The sequence below is a fragment of the Cololabis saira genome, chromosome 20 (genome assembly GCF_033807715.1).
Source record: "Cololabis saira isolate AMF1-May2022 chromosome 20, fColSai1.1, whole genome shotgun sequence".
NCBI classification, from domain to species: Eukaryota; Metazoa; Chordata; class Actinopteri; order Beloniformes; family Belonidae; genus Cololabis; species Cololabis saira.
Genome location: NC_084606.1, coordinates 6,361,698 through 6,379,197, shown reverse-complemented (window position 1 = coordinate 6,379,197; position 17,500 = coordinate 6,361,698). Strand labels below are relative to the sequence as shown.

Below are 17,500 nucleotides of genomic sequence, written 5' to 3'. Positions count from 1 at the left end.
TTTTCTTGTAGCATGTAATTATGTGTATTTACCATGTAATTACATGGTAAATACCTGGTTGTTTAAACTAAACATTACTAGGTAATTACAAAGACATTAGATGGGAACTATGAGGGAAATTACAGGTATTTACTAGGTTAATATTGGTAACTACCAGTCAATTTACCATGTAATTACTCTGAAATTACATGAATTATTTCTAAGTAAGTACCAGGTAATTACTAAGTATTTTTTTTGCCAGGAAATTATAACCTATATTTGAGGTAGTTACCAGCTAATTACACTTGAATGACCATGTAGTTACCTTGTATTTACTATACATTTCATGGATAACTATGGGTATTTACCCATTCATTATTGATTTATGTATTATCAATGGATTGGTGCATGTACCCCCGAGGGGTGTAAATGACTCTATTGACCTTGTAATTAACCTGATAGTTACCATGTTTTACCTGGCAATTGGCAGGTACTTACCTTGTAGTTACTTGCCCAGTAATTCTATTTCCTAAGTATTTACCCAATAAGTACAGACATTTTTACCTGGCTTTTACTCAGTATTTAAAGTGAAACTGGACTGTAAAAGAAAGCGTGTGTTGTTTCCATAATATTACCTGGTACTTCCTCATTAACTACAGAAATAATTACCTGATATTTACCCATTAATTAAAGTGAAACTGGACTGTAAAAGAAAGCGTGTGTTGTTTCCATTATATTACCTGGTAATTGTAGATTATAATTATAAAGATTTGAACAATTGGCAAAACAATAATTACCTCCCCTTTACCCCTCAATTAGAAAGTTGGACCACACCCCCTCACATATACCCCCTCACACACCACCACCACCTTGTAACAAATACGCCAAAACAGGTGTGTCAAAGACAGTTTTTTATCCTTCAAAAGGATAAAGAAAAAAATACAAAGTTCTGTATAAAAACATATTGTACAGTGTAAAACGTATTGCATAGTGTAAAACATAAAACGAGGCATAGTGTTGAAAATATAGGCACATTCAGTCAATCAATGCAACAAATAAAAAATACAGTGTATTCAATAAAGATATAACAACATATTTAGATCTCAAACTGGCATGTCAAAGACCCCAGTTGTTGGGGATTCCACCCGAGAAACTGGTGTAATGTAAATATTGACCACTACAGGGTTCCGGTCAGAGAACACGCAGACATCTAATTATTCCACACGTTACTGTATTGGAGATTCACATACAGATGACGGATGGTGACAGAACTGAACTGATTGAATGATTGAAATTATGAACAGATGAAAGAGTTTCTATAATAAACAAAGGAAATAAATTACAAACACGAAGTATTAAAATTAATTAGCATTAACTAATGCTAAGCTAGCGGCGGACCTGCCTGTAGCAGCTGAGCGTAGCCGCTCCCCTGCAGCTCCCGAGCAGCCGGCCAGTCAGGGCCGGTGGGTGACGGTTCGGAGCAAGCGTAGTCTTAAAGGGCGCACGGAACACCACCACCCGCTTCACGTGTCTAACCGTTTTTCCCCACTCAGCGACACACCCGTTGAGAAACCGACCCTGTTGATTGGAGACTCCATAGTCAGGCATGTGAAGCCGACTCCAGCGACCATAGTTAGGTGCATTCCGGGGGCCACGGGCGACATAGAAGCAAATTTGAAGCTACTGGCAAAGGGTAATCGTAAATATGGTAAAGTTATCATAAATGTCGGAGCCAATGACTCCTGTCTTCGCCAGTCGGAAGTCACTAAAATGAATATTGTCTCGGTGTGTAACTACGCCAAAAGTTTGTCGGACTCCGTAGGTTTCTCTGGTCCCCTCCCCAATCTGACCAGCGATGACATGTTTAGCCGCATGCTCTCGCTCCGCCGCTGGCTGTCGCGGTGGTGTTAAGAAAACGACGTAGACTTTATTGACAACTGGGAGAGGTTCTGAGGAAAGCCCGGTCTGATTAGAAGAGACAGCATTCATCCCACTCGGGATGGTGCCGCTCTTATTTCTAGAAATCTGACCAGTGTTATTAGACACTCCCCCTGACAATCCAGGGTCCAGGCCAGGATGCAGAGCTGCAGTCTTACATGCTTCTCTGCTGTCTCTCGAGGACCAACACCTGCCAATAAAACTGTAGGATTGCATTATGTAATTAGCGACTCTAAAACTGTAGGATTACATGATATGGGCGACTCTAACCAGGTGCCTAGCAAAATAGAAGTGGTTGCAGTTCCCCGCCCTCCAAAAGTTCACCAGGTGCTGCGTTATAGAGGCGTTAACCAAAATAATCTTGAAAAAATTAAAACCAATGCACATTTGGTACCAATTACAGACCGAAAAATTAGATGCGGACTACTAAATATACGATCGTTAAGCTCCAAGTCTCTGTTAGTAAATGATATAATTACAGAGAGCAGGAGTGATATTTTCTGCTTAACAGAAACATGGTTACAGGAGGAAGAGTATGTTAGTTTGAATGAATCGACTCCGCCCGGCTACTTTAATCATCACATTCCTAGAAACACGGGCCGAGGCGGAGGAGTCGCAGTAATTTATAACTCCAGTCTCCAAATAAAAATTGAACCTAAGTGCAATTATAATACATTTGAAAGCCTCACGCTTAGTCTGAAATTTCTGAGCTGGAAATCAGAGAAGCCAGTTGTGTTAGTGGTAGTGTATCGGCCCCCTGCTGGCGCTTATCTAGAGTTTCTGTCTGAATTTTCAGATTTCCTTTCTGGATTATTGATCAGTACAGATAAATTCATCATAGTGGGTGATTTTAATATTCATATGGACGTTGAAAGCGATAATCTTACATTAGCTTTCGATTTTCTTCTAGAATCAATGGGTATCTCACAAAAAGTGGATAAACCGACGCATTGTTTTAATCATACTCTCGATCTCGTTCTCACCTACGGTGTTGAAACTGATGATCTGTTGGTGTCACCTGTAAACTCCCTTTTATCCGACCATTGCTTAATAACGTTTGAATTTAATATTGTTGATGTTGAAGTGCAAAATAGGAGGTATTATTTTAGCAGATGTTTGTCTGATGAAGCTATTGCTAAATTAGGGAGGCCATTGCTTATCTTACGACAGTGGAAAATAGTGATAGTGATGTAGTCGAGGCCAGTGACTTGGGTTCTACCTCTACAGATGTTGATTTCCTTGCTAGTAACACTGCTGATTTGTTGCATTCAGCTTTAGATGAAGTTGCTCCTTTGAAAAGGAGGGTTTCTAGCCACAGGAGCTTAACTCCCTGGTACAATTCAGATATCCGCATGTTGAAACAAAACGTGCGTAAAATGGAAAGGAAGTGGTACTCTTGTAGGTCTGTAGACTCTTATCGTGAATGGAAAGATATTCTAATAGTATATAAAAAAGCCATTTGCAAAGCCAGAACAGCTTATTATTCAACGTTGATAGAGGATAACAAAAGTAACCCACGTTTTCTGTTCAGCACTGTAGCCAGGCTGACAAAGAGTCACAACTCTGTTGAGCCGTGCATTCCTGCAGCTCTCAGTAGTGAGGACTTTATGAGCTTCTTTAACAGTAAAGTCACGAGAATTAGAGAAGAAATCAACCAGCCGGTTGTGGGCGTTTCTTCAGCTTTAGCGACTTCCCTACGCTCTGACTTGCCTCTAGACTGTTTTGATCCTATAGACCTCCCTGAGCTGACTTCACTCGTCAAGAGAGCTAAGTCAACCACATGTATGTTAGAGCCCATCCCGACTTGACTATTCAAACATATTTTTTCTCTTATTGGTCGACAATACTGGACCAAATTAACCTATCCCTAAGTTTAGGATATGTACCACAGGTTTTCAAAGTTGCAGTAATTAAACCTTTACTTAAAAAACCTTCTCTTGACCCAGACACCTTAGCTAATTAGTGCAACGTGACCTTCTATTCTCAGCTGATCTGATGACGTCATGCAAGACGGTGGCGCCCTGAGAAAACGCCTGTAAACCGGAGAGAAAACTGAAAGAAAAACTAAGTTTCTGCTTAGAAACTGAGTTTCAACTGAAAGAGAAAAGTGAACGAAAAAGAAATGCCACCCAAGAAACATCTTCCTGCCCAAAACGAGGATGATCTCGAGGAAATTCGACAATCCCTCAACTTCATGTCGGAGGAGCTGAGCAAGGTGGCGAAGCAGCAAACCGCTCTTATGGAGCTCATGAACAAAGTCAAGCACTTGAAAGCCCTGGTGAAGGAAAGGGACAAAAAAATAGACAATTTGGAACGCAGGATTGAGGACTTGGAACAGTACTCACGAATGGAGGACGTTATCATCACTGGACTGGAAACAAGACATCAAACCTACGCCAGAGCAGCCGCAGGTGGAAATGACGGAGAAGACGCTCAGGTTCAAGAAAAACTCACACTGGAACGGCAAGTCACAGACTTTCTCCAAAGTAAAAATATAACCATTGATCCTAAAAGTATCGCTGCCTGCCACACCCTTCCCCGGAAGGACAGCAAAGCAAAGCCTGCCATCATCATACGCTTTGCGAACCGAAAATACAAAACCCAGCTGCTAATGCAGGGAAGGAACCTGAAGGGCTCAGATGTTTATGTGAACGAGCATCTAACAAAAAAGAATGCCGATATTGCCCGGCAGGCACGCAATCTGAGAAAGCAGAACAAGATTAAAGCAACCTGGACCAGAAATTGCAAAGTGATGATACGGCTAAACGGAGCAACTGCCGAAGAAGCCAGGACCATCACGGTAAGAGATCTTCAAGATCTTGATCAATACAAATAATGGCCGGACATTCACATTCTTTGACCATAACTATTGCGGCGCGTATGGATTGTACCTGTGTGGATTCCGTCTTTTGCCTGAGATGGCTTAAAACTTTAGTTTGTAATTCTGGTCGGAGATGGCATGAACTTTCTCACCCGCTGAGCTCATTGTGGATTTTGCTTTATTGGACTTTCTGTTTTTTTTTCCTTTTTCCACCAAGAAGACGCAGAGTGCAGGGATTATTATTATTTATCTTTTGTGGTCTGGGATTTAAGCGCGCTCTGTTTCTTCTCCTATCTCGATGGACTTTGAGACATTTTAACCAGACCCGTGTGTCTGGAGTATATATGAATGTGTACTGGACACTTATATGGACTAATTTGAATATGACTTGGAAGAATTATAGTATGATAAATGTCAGAAATTGACGAGGAATATCCATTCCCATTCTATGACATTGATTCAGAGGAGTTTGTAGACACTGATATGGAGTGTGCTGGTGACCAAAGCAAATTTGAAAATCTAATTTTTTCTACTTTTAGTCACACTGAGCACACAAGGTATGGTCATGAGAATAACATAGACTCAGATATTAATTTCTATAATACAGTTTTTCACAATTGTTTAAACACATTTATTGGAACATCAGACACAATGTGCACAACCTGAAACTCATGTTTCAGGTGGCTGAACCAATCCTGCTGAACTCCAAGCACATTTACTGCTCTAAACTCAAATTCCCATTCCATACCACACATTTCTCACAACACTACACACAATTCCCAATATCCTGCACACTCTTCCTGTATTCCCTCTCTTGCTGATCACACAGAACACACAGTCAGTCACATTTCTAAACTCCAAAGGCTGTTGTGCAATATGCAATCAGCAATTTGCCATTGAATTCATATTCATTGATGAAGCGGGGTTCAACCTTGTAAAAAGAAGGCGCCGAGGGAGGAATATCATCGGCCAGCGTGCCATCACAGAGGTCCCTGGCCAGCGTGGAGGGAACATAACAATGTGTGCTGCCATCAATCACCACGGCGTCCTCCATCACCATGCCACCCTCTGCCCCTACAACACTGCACTTCTTCTAGCATTCCTGGACCAGCTCTACAATATAATGTCCAGCCAGACCAGATGGAGGACACAGAGGTGGTCAGGTTCATTGTTATCTGGGACAATATCAGTTTCCATCGGGCTGCTCTGGTCCGTGACTGGTTCACGGTCCATCCAGAAGTTGATGTCCTGTATCTCCCTCCATACTCTCCCTTCCTCAACCCAATTGAGGAGTTTTTCTCTGCCTGGAGATGGAAGGTATACGAGAGAAATCCTCAGACACGGATCCCACTGCTGCAGGCCACGGAGGACACATGTGGCGATGTCACTGCTGGGGCCTGTCAAGGCTTCATGCAGCATTGTAGGAGATGGTTCCCCCGCTGCTTGGCCAGGGAGAACATCGCCTGCGACGTGGACGAGGTCCTGTGGCCAGCCAGGGATGAAAGGCAGGATGCAGCCTAATACTTTTGTTCTGTTTCTATTTTCTGTCAAGTTTTTATCCACAGCTTACTGTGATGTCCAGTGGACTGCACATTTTGAGTCCAAATACTGTACTGTAAAAATATTATTTGTTGTTACAGTAAAGAATTGTGTGTTTTCTATTTGAGTAGCCTATACATATGAATACTATATGGTGATAAATTACATCCAACAGCTGAAGGTGTAACACTGAACATACAAATGCATGATTCTACTGAGGCATTCATTCATTCATTCATATAGTGTTTTCCATTCATACTCTAGTGTCTTCCATTCTGCACATCAGTGTTCAGTGGGTGCTAAGAAACGTCTACTCAAATGATGTATGTGTTTGACATTTGAGAAGGAAATACCATTTAGTGAAGAGTTAACACTGTTTTGAAGGTAGAGTGTGCTTTTGCAAGAGAAGTGTAGGATTTTGCATTTTGTGTGTGAGTTTTTTTATTTTTGTTTAGAGTTTTGAGAAAGTGAGGTAGTATATCAGGAAATGTGTTTAAACAATTGTGAAAAACTGTAACATTGACTGTAACTGTGAATACTACACTGATGATCAATTCAACAAACATATTATATTGGACCACTCACTCTCAATTATACATTTCAACAGCAGAAGTCTTCACAGTAATTTTACATCTATTAAGGATTACCTGAGCAAACTCCCCAAGTTTAACATAATTGCAGTCTCTGAGACATGGCTTAGTGAAAAGAAAGAATAAGAAATTGAACTGGATGGATATGTTTTGTTTTCAACCAATAGAGAGAAAAAAAGGGGAGGAGGAGTAGCCCTATTTGTCAACAACAAATTAAATTGCAAAATAGTAAAGGACATGTCTACAACAATACAAAATGTGATGGAATGTATAACTATATAAATTATAACCGAAAACTCTAGAAACATAATTGCAAGTTGCATCTATAGAAAACCAGGTTCCTGCTTAGACATATTTAAGGATGTGATGGTTGAAATGTATGGACAAATGAATTATATGAAAAGGGTCCTTGTATGTGGAGACTTTAATGTAGATCTGCTAAACCCGAATAAACAAAAAGAAAATAGTGATTTTATTAACACAATGTATAGTTTAGGTCTACTCCCTACTATCTTAAAACCAACAAGGATAACCAGCGACAGCGCAACTTTAATTGATAATATTTTTACCAATGAACTGGGGAGTAAAATTGTAAGTGGACTGCTACCATGCGACATAAGTGATCACCTTCCAGTATTTGCCACATTTCAGAACCTTCTAAAAAATAAATCAAACAATGATACTGATAATAGTAGATTGATAAGGGTTAAAACACCAGCTGCCTTAGAGGGTCTTAAGGATGACTTAAGGAAGCAATGTTGGAGGGAGGTCTATTCCAAACATGATCCCAATGAATCATATGAGGAATTTCTGAAAGTCTTTAACATCCTTTATGATTTACACTGCCCTATAAGAACACAACAGCGGAAAAATAAATATGAAAGCAAGCCCTGGATGACCAGGGGGCTGGAAAATGCATGTAAAAAGAAGAATCTCCTCTATAAACAGTTTCTAAAAATGAGAACTAAGGAAGCAGAAAGAAAATATAAGAAATATAAAAACAAATTGACAAATATAATGAGAATCAACAGGAAGGATTATTACTATAAATTGTTGGAAAAGCACAAAAATAATACACAGGGCACATGGAAAGTGCTCAACACTATTATTAAAAAGGGTACTGGAAAATCAAATTATCCAAACTATTTTATTAAAAATGATCAACAAACTGCAACCACATCTAAAGAAACAGCAAATGAATTTAATGACTATTTTGTAAATGTTGGCTTAAATTTAGCAAAGGATATTGCTGATCCCTTACTAAGGGACGGGGTAGAGGTGGATATTGGCCGGGTTTCCCAGATCAGTTAAGTAGTTCTTAACAGCGAAAGACTTCTTTCAAACCTTCTTAAGGAGCCTGTGAAAGAAAATCGCGTTTCCCAGAGTTGCTCTTAGCTTAAGTATCTCTTTCATTAAGAAGGAAATGAAAGATGCTGCTGACCCAGTCTTTACAACCATCTTAGTGAACAAAGACTCACAGATCCAGCCGCGTCAGGCAAATCAATATCACACCAAGCAATGAGATATTAAAACAATGCACCCCTCACAAATTTTGATCTATTTTATACTTTAGATTTATATTGTTTAGCATTTATTGGTGACAGCAAAGGAAAAAAAAAAGAAAAATAAGGAATAACAAGTGTGTTCCTGTATATGCTTTATGCTTTACGCACAAATAAAACGATCATCATGAATATCATTTATTTGATAATTTGGCTGCTATACAGCATATTCTCGCTGCAAATCAACCGCGTCGCCGCGCGAAGCAGAACTGTTTTTATGAACGCATTCGTGCGTCAGCACTTCAGTCCCCTGGACGTGTCGGACCGGGCTGTCAGACCGGGACACCTGCGCCGTGCCCGAGCCCGAGCACCTCTACGTGTGATGACAGGGAAGCAGCAGCTGAAGAACAGGAGCCTTTGATGAATCGTTCATTACAGTCTCAAATATAATCAATGGTGTCGGTTTATATTAAAGAATCTTTTTGCCCAGAAGAAAAAAGAGCGAAGACAACGACCCATAACTATTTTCTTCTCTTGAAAAAACCTGCACCGCGGGGTTTAGGATAAAAAGACGCTGCAGCGCGAGTCGGGATGCAGGGTCTCAGAAGAGGAGGAATACGTGCGAGGCGGGGCTGATCTCTGCAATCTGAAGCCCTCTATAATTGTAAAAAGAATTTCACTTATCACGGGTTCTTTTTGGAACATAACCCCTGCGAAAAACCAGGGATTGCTGTAATTCCACGTTGCGATTTGCGAAACTCGCCCTCTCTTGGCTCATGTTTTTGAACACACACAAACGCCCACCCCGTTTCCTCCCGGTTTCTGCGTGTGGGGAAAAAAAGCCTCACTGTAGCCAGAAATAACGGAGTAACGCACCGTTTGGATGAAAAAGGGTCATTGAATTATATTTATCATCTTAATTTTTTATTATAACGCACAGGCAGCAGTGAATTAGTGCGTTAGGCAGCAGTGCTGCGTGTGAAAATGCGCTGATAGTGATCGGTGATCGATTTGCCTGGCATCGATTCATTTGGTTTCAGAACCGGACAGCTGCTCCAAAGAGCTTCTGAAAGAGCGAAACTAAAGGACGGTGTTAAGAAGTCATCTGGGAAACACCCGTATCTTAGGGTTATCTCTTAGTTCAAACCTTCTTTGAACCTCTCTTAAATCCTTAAGAGAGGTTGGATCTGGGAAACCCGGCCATTATCACTAGAAACCCAAACACCATCTTTCTGAAAAAGTTGAGGAGAATGAGTTACTAGATGTGGTTCACAAGTTTAGAAATAAAAAATCCACCGACAGCACTGATATTGACATGGCACTAGTAAAAGATATTATAGAATACATAGCTAAACCACTTACACATATTTGTAATCAATCATTTCTAACTGGTACTTTTCCCAACTCAATGAAAATAGCCAAGGTTATTCCAATTTACAAAAACGGAGATAAGCACATTTTTTCAAATTATAAACCAATTTCACTTCTTCCTCAGTTCTCAAAAATAATAGAAAAACTTTTTGCCTCAAGATTAGACCATATCATCAGCCATTGAAAATAATGAATATACAGTTGGGATCTTTATAGACCTTAAAAAGGCCTTTGACACAATTGATCATACTATACTCTTGGAAAAATTGGAAAGATATGGAATCAGAGGAAAAGCACTTTCATGGCTTACAGACTATCTGGCAAATAGAAAACAATACGTACAATTAAATAAAGTCAAATCAGATCTGATGCGAGTAACATGCGGAGTCCCTCAGGATCAATCCTGGGCCCAATACTGTTCACTCTCTACATAAACGATATCTGCTATGTGTCAAAGGTCTTGAAATATGTTCTTTTTGCTGATGATACCACTCTGCTGTGCTCTGGAAAAGACTTGGTCGAGCTCCTGAATACAGTCCAAGAGGAATTAATTAGGTTAAAACAATGGTTTGACATTAATAAATTATCTTTAAACATAAATAAAACTAAATTCATATTATTTGGATACCGTAAACCTAACGACCAGCCACAAATTAAAATTAATAATATCAAATTAGAAAGAGTATATGAGAATAAATTCTTAGGTGTTATTATCAATTACAAACTATGCTGGAAGCCACATGTAAACCATGTCAAGTCAAAATTATCCAAAGTCATAGGAATATTGTATAAAATAAAGGACATCCTCAACCAAAATTCATTACACCTGTTATACAGCTGTTTCCTAGTCCCATACATTAACTACTGTGTGGAAGTCTGGGGACACACATATAAATCAATAACAAATCCGGTTTTTATTTGACAGAAAAGGGCTATCAGGATCATAAATAATGCAGATTATTATTCATCAACCAACAATCTATACATTAACTCACATACTCTTAAATTTCATGACCTGGTGGATTTTAAAACCGCTCAATTTATGTTTAAAATAAATAGTAACATGCTCCCTGACTGTGTTCAGAAACTCTTCCAACGAAGAGTCAGTCATTATGAACTGAGAGGAATATGTATGTTTATGAAAAACCAGACAAGAACGACCGTGAAACAGAGAAGCATCTCAGTAAAAGGAGTCAATCTGTGGAATAACCTTGATACCGAAATGAAACTGTGTAATACACTAAAATATTTCAAAAATATGTATAAAGATAAGATCATTAATAATTATAAATCATTGGCATAGCCACATTATGTAAATTTACTGCGAAATTATGGACAGAATTATGTGTGTATTATGTCTATGGAAGGATGCATGTATGTGGATGTATGTATACGAATGCTTATGTATGCATGTATGCATGTGTAGATGAGTGTACATGTATGTATGTGTATACAGGTATAAATAAGTGCATATGTATGTATGTATGTATGCACAGCTATGTATATATAAGTGGGTTTGGTACATGTGGATGAATGTATGCACATCTTGATGCTGTTAAGCCGAGATAGGCCAGTTTGAGCAACATTATTTCTTTTTCCTATTTATTTATTTACTTTTTTCTTTCTTTATCTCATATGTATGTGGGTATGCATGTGTATGCATATACATATGTATATATGTATGTGTGTGTATGTATGTGTATGTGTATGTATGTATATATATATTTATTTATTTAGTTATTTATTTTCTCTCTCATGTAGTTATTTTGTTTCGTTTTTTTCAAATCTTGCACTGTAGTGATTATATAATGTTAAAAGGGTAGACAAAATAAGCTTTGGCTTCTGTCTACACCTTTTGGTCCTTGATCTACATGAAAAACTTTGTATCGACAAATAACTTTAACAACGTGACCAAATAAACATATCAATCAGTAATTATAGGCCAATTTCCAACCTTCCATTTGTATCTAAAATTCTGGATAAGGCCGTTTCAAGCCAGTTGTGTGACTATTTGTATAGAAATGATCTGTTTGAAGTCTTTCAGTCAGGGTTCAGAATGCATCATAGCACAGAGACAGCACTTGTTCGAGTCACGAATGACCTCCTTATGGCCTCAGATAAGGGATTAGTGTCCATACTGGTTCTACTGGACCTCAGTGCTGCTTTTGACACTATAGATCATGGCATTTTACTGCACAGGTTAGAGCATGTTGTTGGGATTAAAGGGACAGCTCTAAATTGGTTTAAATCATATCTATCTGACAGGTTCCAGTTTGTTCATGTACATGAGGTTTCTTCAGAACAGTCAAGGGTCTGTTATGGTGTTCCGCAGGGTTCAGTGCTAGGGCCAATCTTGTTCAGTTTATACATGCAGCCGTTGGGAAGTATAATCCAGAATCACGGCATACACTTTCATTGCTATGCTGATGATACGCAGCTCTATTTGTCTATGAAGCCGGATGAGACAGAACCGTTAGTTAAACTTCAGGCATGTCTTAGGGACATCAAGGACTGGATGTCCAGAAATTTCTTGCTTCTAAATTCAGATAAAACAGAGGTTATCATTCTTGGTCCAGAGCATCTTAGGAAGGGATTAGATGGTGTTGCGATGGCTTCCAGTGCAACTGTGAGAAACCTTGGTGTTGTTTTCAATCAGGATTTGTCGTTTAAACCATATGTCAGTCAGGTTTGTAAAATAGCCTTTTTCCATCTCCGTAATATTGCAAAGATTAGGAAAATCCTCTCGCAGAGTGATGCAGAAAAACTAGTTCATGCGTTTGTATCTTCTAGACTGGATTACTGTAATGTGTTGTTAGCAGGATGTCCAAGTAATTTGCTGAATAGGCTCCAGCTGATCCAGAATGCAGCAGCACGAGTGCTGACAGGAATCAGCAGGAGAGACCACGTCTCTCCAGTGTTAGCGTCGCTCCATTGGCTACCCGTAAAATTCAGAATCCAATTTAAAATTTTATTACTTGCATATAAAGCCCAAAACGGCTTAGATCCGCATTATTTGCAAGACCTGATAGTGCCTTATGTTCCTGTCAGAGCTCTCTGTTCTCAGAGTGCAGGTTTACTCGTAGTTCCTAGAGTATCCAAATGTAGATTTGGAGGGCGGGCGTTCTGCTATCAGGCACCATTACTATGGAACCAACTTCCAATCTGGGTTAAGGAGGCTGACACCACCTCCACCTTTAAAACTAAACTTTAAACCTTTCTGTTTAGTCAAGCCCACCTTCTTGTGCTGGCCCCCCCTTCTCCTCCCTTTTTTCTCTTTTGTCCATGTTGCAGCATCCTCTGCCGGACACCGGAACCTGCAGCGTGGGAGTGAGAGGGGCAGGGTAACGGCCCCTTCGGGCGGGGGAGAAGGTTTGTCCCTCAAGACTCCTCTCCCTGGCCCTGCCCCTTCTCAACCTTTCCCCGACCCTGCACCTAACCTGAGACTTGCTGATTGGGCCGGAGCTTCGGGAGCTGCATGCTGGCCTGCGGTCCCCACCCCGGGTCATCCCGTTGCTGCTTCCACCTGCCTGCTGTGCTGTTGCCGTCCCTGACCCACCAGTCTGGCCTTCGGCAGGAGGGTCCCCCCTTATGATCCTGGTCCTGCTCAGACTGTCAGAGCCCTGGAGAGCTCCATCAGTGACCGGATTCGTCACCCGCGATGCACCACCGAGAGGCATCGCAGGTCCTTCCTCCCCGCTGCCATCAGGCTGTACAACAAGGCCTGCTCTCAGTAGCCAGTGGACAACAATAATATGTGCAATAACATAAGATGTGCAATATCTGCCAATCTACCTCACAGCACTCCACCTGCTTTTCTGCACTGTTTAACTGTATATACTGTTCATATCCTGTGTTTATACATATTTTATACGTATCTTTTTGTATTTTTTATATATTTTTTATTTCTGACTTTTCAGTCTTTTTACCCCTCCCCTATATGTGTGTGCTAAGTGTACTGCTGACAACAAATAAGTTTCCCCACTGAGGGAGAAAATAAAGGATATCTTATCTTATCTTAACAGCGTAGCTCTATAACAGCGTAGCTCTGTAGCAACGTAGCTCTATAACAGCGTAGCTCTATAACAGCGTAGCTCTATAACAGCGTAGCTCTATAACAGCGTAGCTCTATAACAGCGTAGCTCTATAGCAGCGTAGCTCTATAGCAGCTCTATAGCAGCGTAGCTCTGTAGCAGTGTAGCTTTATAGCAGCGTAGCAACTTAGCTCTATAACAGCGTAGCTCTATAGCAGCATAGCTCTATAGCAGCTCTATAGCAGCGTAGCTCTATAGCAGCGTAGCTCTGTAGCAGCATAGCTCTGTAGCAGTGTAGCTTTATAGCAGCGTAGCTCTATAGCAGCGTAGCTCTATAACAGCGTAGCTCTGTAGCAACGTAGCTCTATAACAGCGTAGCTCTATAACAGCGTAGCTCTATAACAGCGTAGCTCTATAACAGCGTAGCTCTATAACAGCGTAGCTCTATAGCAGCGTAGCTCTATAGCAGCTCTATAGCAGCGTAGCTCTGTAGCAGCATAGCTCTGTAGCAGTGTAGCTTTATAGCAGCGTAGCAACTTAGCTCTATAGCAGCATAGCTCTATAGCAGCGTAGCTCTATAACAGCGTAGCTCTATAGCAGCATAGCTCTATAGCAGCTCTATAGCAGCGTAGCTCTATAGCAGCGTAGCTCTGTAGCAGCATAGCTCTGTAGCAGTGTAGCTTTATAGCAGCGTAGCTCTATAGCAGCGTAGCTCTATAGCAGCGTAGCTCTGTAGCAGCATAGCTCTGTAGCAGTGTAGCTTTATAGCAGCGTAGCAACGTAGCTCTATAGCAGCGTAGCTCTATAGCAGCGTAGCTCTATAACAGCGTAGCTCTATAGCAGTGTAGCAACGTAGCTTTATAGCAGCGTAGCTTTGTAGCACCATCATCAGAAGGGGGCGGGGTCCGAGAGGAGAAATGATGCTTATTTCTGGAGATAAACGAGTTCATCAGTCAGAAACTGGATCTGAAACATTTTAATAATTTCGTAGCAACTTGGATGAAACTTATAAAAACATAATCGTCTTAATTACAGAATCTCCCAGCTCTTGAACCGACAGCGGGGGAGTGTCTAAGGTTTTAGGCTGTAGCTCCGCCTCCTCAGGTCTTCACGAGACCCGGGTCCCCAGAACGTTCAGTCTGAGCCGCGTCCATAACGATCGTTAAACTAGCGGCGCTCCGTTGATCATGTGATCAAAGAGATCCGCCCCTCCACTGCTGCTCGCCGCAGTGATGTCATCAACACGGCCCCTGCTTCAGTATGACAGCGTCCACTGCGATTGGTCCTCCATGTTCCTTCCTCCGCTCAGCCTTTAGCAACACCTGCACACACAAATACATGATGCTAACACATGATACTAACAGAAGATGCTAACATATGATGCTAACAGATTATGCCAACAGAAGATGCTAACTGACGATACTAACAGAATATGCTAACAGATGATATTAACAGACGATGCTAACATATGACGCTAACAGATGATACTAACAGATTATGCTAATAGACGATGCCAACAGATAATTCTAACATATGTTGCTAACAGATAATGCTAACAGATGATACTAACAGAAGATGCTAACAGATTATGCTAACAGACGATGCTAACGGATGATGCTAACAGATTATGCCAACAGATGATTCTAAGAGACAATGCTAACATATGATGCTAACAGATTATGCTAAAATACAATGCTAACACATGATGCTAACAGATTATGCCAACAGAAGATCCTAACAGAAGATGCTAACAGATTATGCTAAGAGACAATGCTAACATGTGATGCTAACAGATGATACTAACAGAAGATGCTAACAGATGCTGCTAACAGATGCTGCTAACAGACGATGCTAACAGACGATGCTAGCCAAGCCGACGTGATTCACAACCGGGTTTTCGTTTCCAACCAACGCGGTGACTTGTGGGGGGTGGGACTCCAGCGTGGTAGACTCCGCCCCCCCACGGTCTCCAAACCCGAGCCGACTGAAAACGTTAGCGCCTTTACAGCCCCCGCTATGAGACTCACCGCGTCCACAGAGCGTGATGCTAACGTTAGCTGCGCGTGTCTCCAGCCACGTCCACCCGTCCGGCTCCAGAGGGCGGAGCCATACCTGCAACCAGCCAATCAGCATCAGGCTCTGAGTGAGTCGTCTCCAGCTGCTTTCTGGGACATGAAACTGTGGCGCTCCTACCTTTGGCCCCGCCCCTTTGCCTTGACAAACAGCTGCAGCACGCCCACGTGATGCCCCGGCAGCCAATGGGAGAAGTCCAAGCACAGGGGGGCGTGGCTCCAGGAAGGAGGGACCCGGATGGCCAATCGAGCCCCGCGGAGGCTCCGCTGTCCCGCCCTCAGCTCGGGAACCGACAGGTAGGCGCCACCTGAGGAAGGCAAACTTGACTTTATGTTTTAGAACGTTGAACTTTTAGCTTCACAAAGTTGCGGATTTGCAAGTAAGTCCCGCAGCAGTATTTCCGGTTTTAATATGAAATTCTGGCGTTAGTATTTCCTGTTTTGATCTAAAAGTCTGGAAGCAGTATTTCCTGTTTTAATCTGAAAATCCTGCAGTGGTATTTCCTGGTTTTAATCTGAAATTCTGGCGTTAGTATTTCCTGTTTTGATCTAAAAGTCTGGCAGCAGTATTTCCTGTTTTAATCTGAAAATCCTGCAGTGGTATCTCCTGGTTTAATCTGAAATTCTATCGTCTTTATTTCCTGTTTTAATCTGAAAGTCTAGCGGCAGTATTTCCTGTTTTAATCTGAAAGTTTAGCGGCGGTATTTCCTGTTTTAATCTGAAAATTTGGCAGCAATATTTCCTGTTCTAATCTGAAATTCCTGAAGCAGTATTTTCTGTTTTAATTTATAATTCTGGTGTTGATATTTCCTGTTTTAATCTAAAAGTCCTGCAGCAGTATTTCCTGTTTTAATCTGAAAGTCTAGCGGCGGTATTTCCTGTTTTAATCTGAAATTCCTGCAGTTTTAATCTGAAAGTCTGGCAGTGGTATTTTCTGTTCTAATCTGAAAATCTGGCGGTGGTATTTCCTGTTTTAATCTGAAAATCTAATGGGGCTATTTCCTGTGAATAGGAATAGGAATATTTCATTTCTGTGAATAATTTACCCATCAAAAATATTTCAAATGAGTGAGAGTGAACTTGTAATATTATAAACCATCTTGGCTTCCTATTGTTCATTTTTCATGGACTGTTTTTGTGACTGTCCAACTGTTGTTGGAATTAAGTTATGGAATTCATTACATGATGATTTAAAGGGCTGTATAAACATATATCAGTTTTAAAAAAAAATTAAAGCGAAAAAAATAGCAATGTATGGATGAAATTGTTAAAATGTATAATATATGCAAATAGAGACACACAATCTATCTTAAATGTTTTTGTTTTCCTTTCTTTGTGATGTTAACTGAGTAATTGTGCAGACCATCTGTTATTATTGTTCAATTTAGTTTTGAGGGAGGGGCAGGTAAGATAAGATTTTCTTCTTCCTGCTCCTTTCTGGTTATGGAATATGCTTTTGATTGTTTTGTCATTTTACTTGTTTGTTTTTTGTTTTTTCTGTTTGCATATTTCCATGATCGGAATAAATAAAAATGAAATGGTGGTCCCTGGGACAAAACCAGTTGAAAACCTCTGCTTTAGACATTTCTAACAGCGTTTCAGAGCTGTTTGGTGTCAGAGATCAGCTAACGTCCAAACATCAGAACCAGCAGCTGA

The 17,500-nt window shown here is 40.7% G+C and overlaps 1 pseudogene; it reads right to left on the bottom strand.

Moving 5' to 3' along the window:
* Nucleotides 1-14,737: 14,737 nt before the first annotated feature.
* Nucleotides 14,738-17,500, bottom strand: part of LOC133420387 (nephronectin-like) — a 19,542-nt pseudogene continuing 16,779 nt past the window's right edge.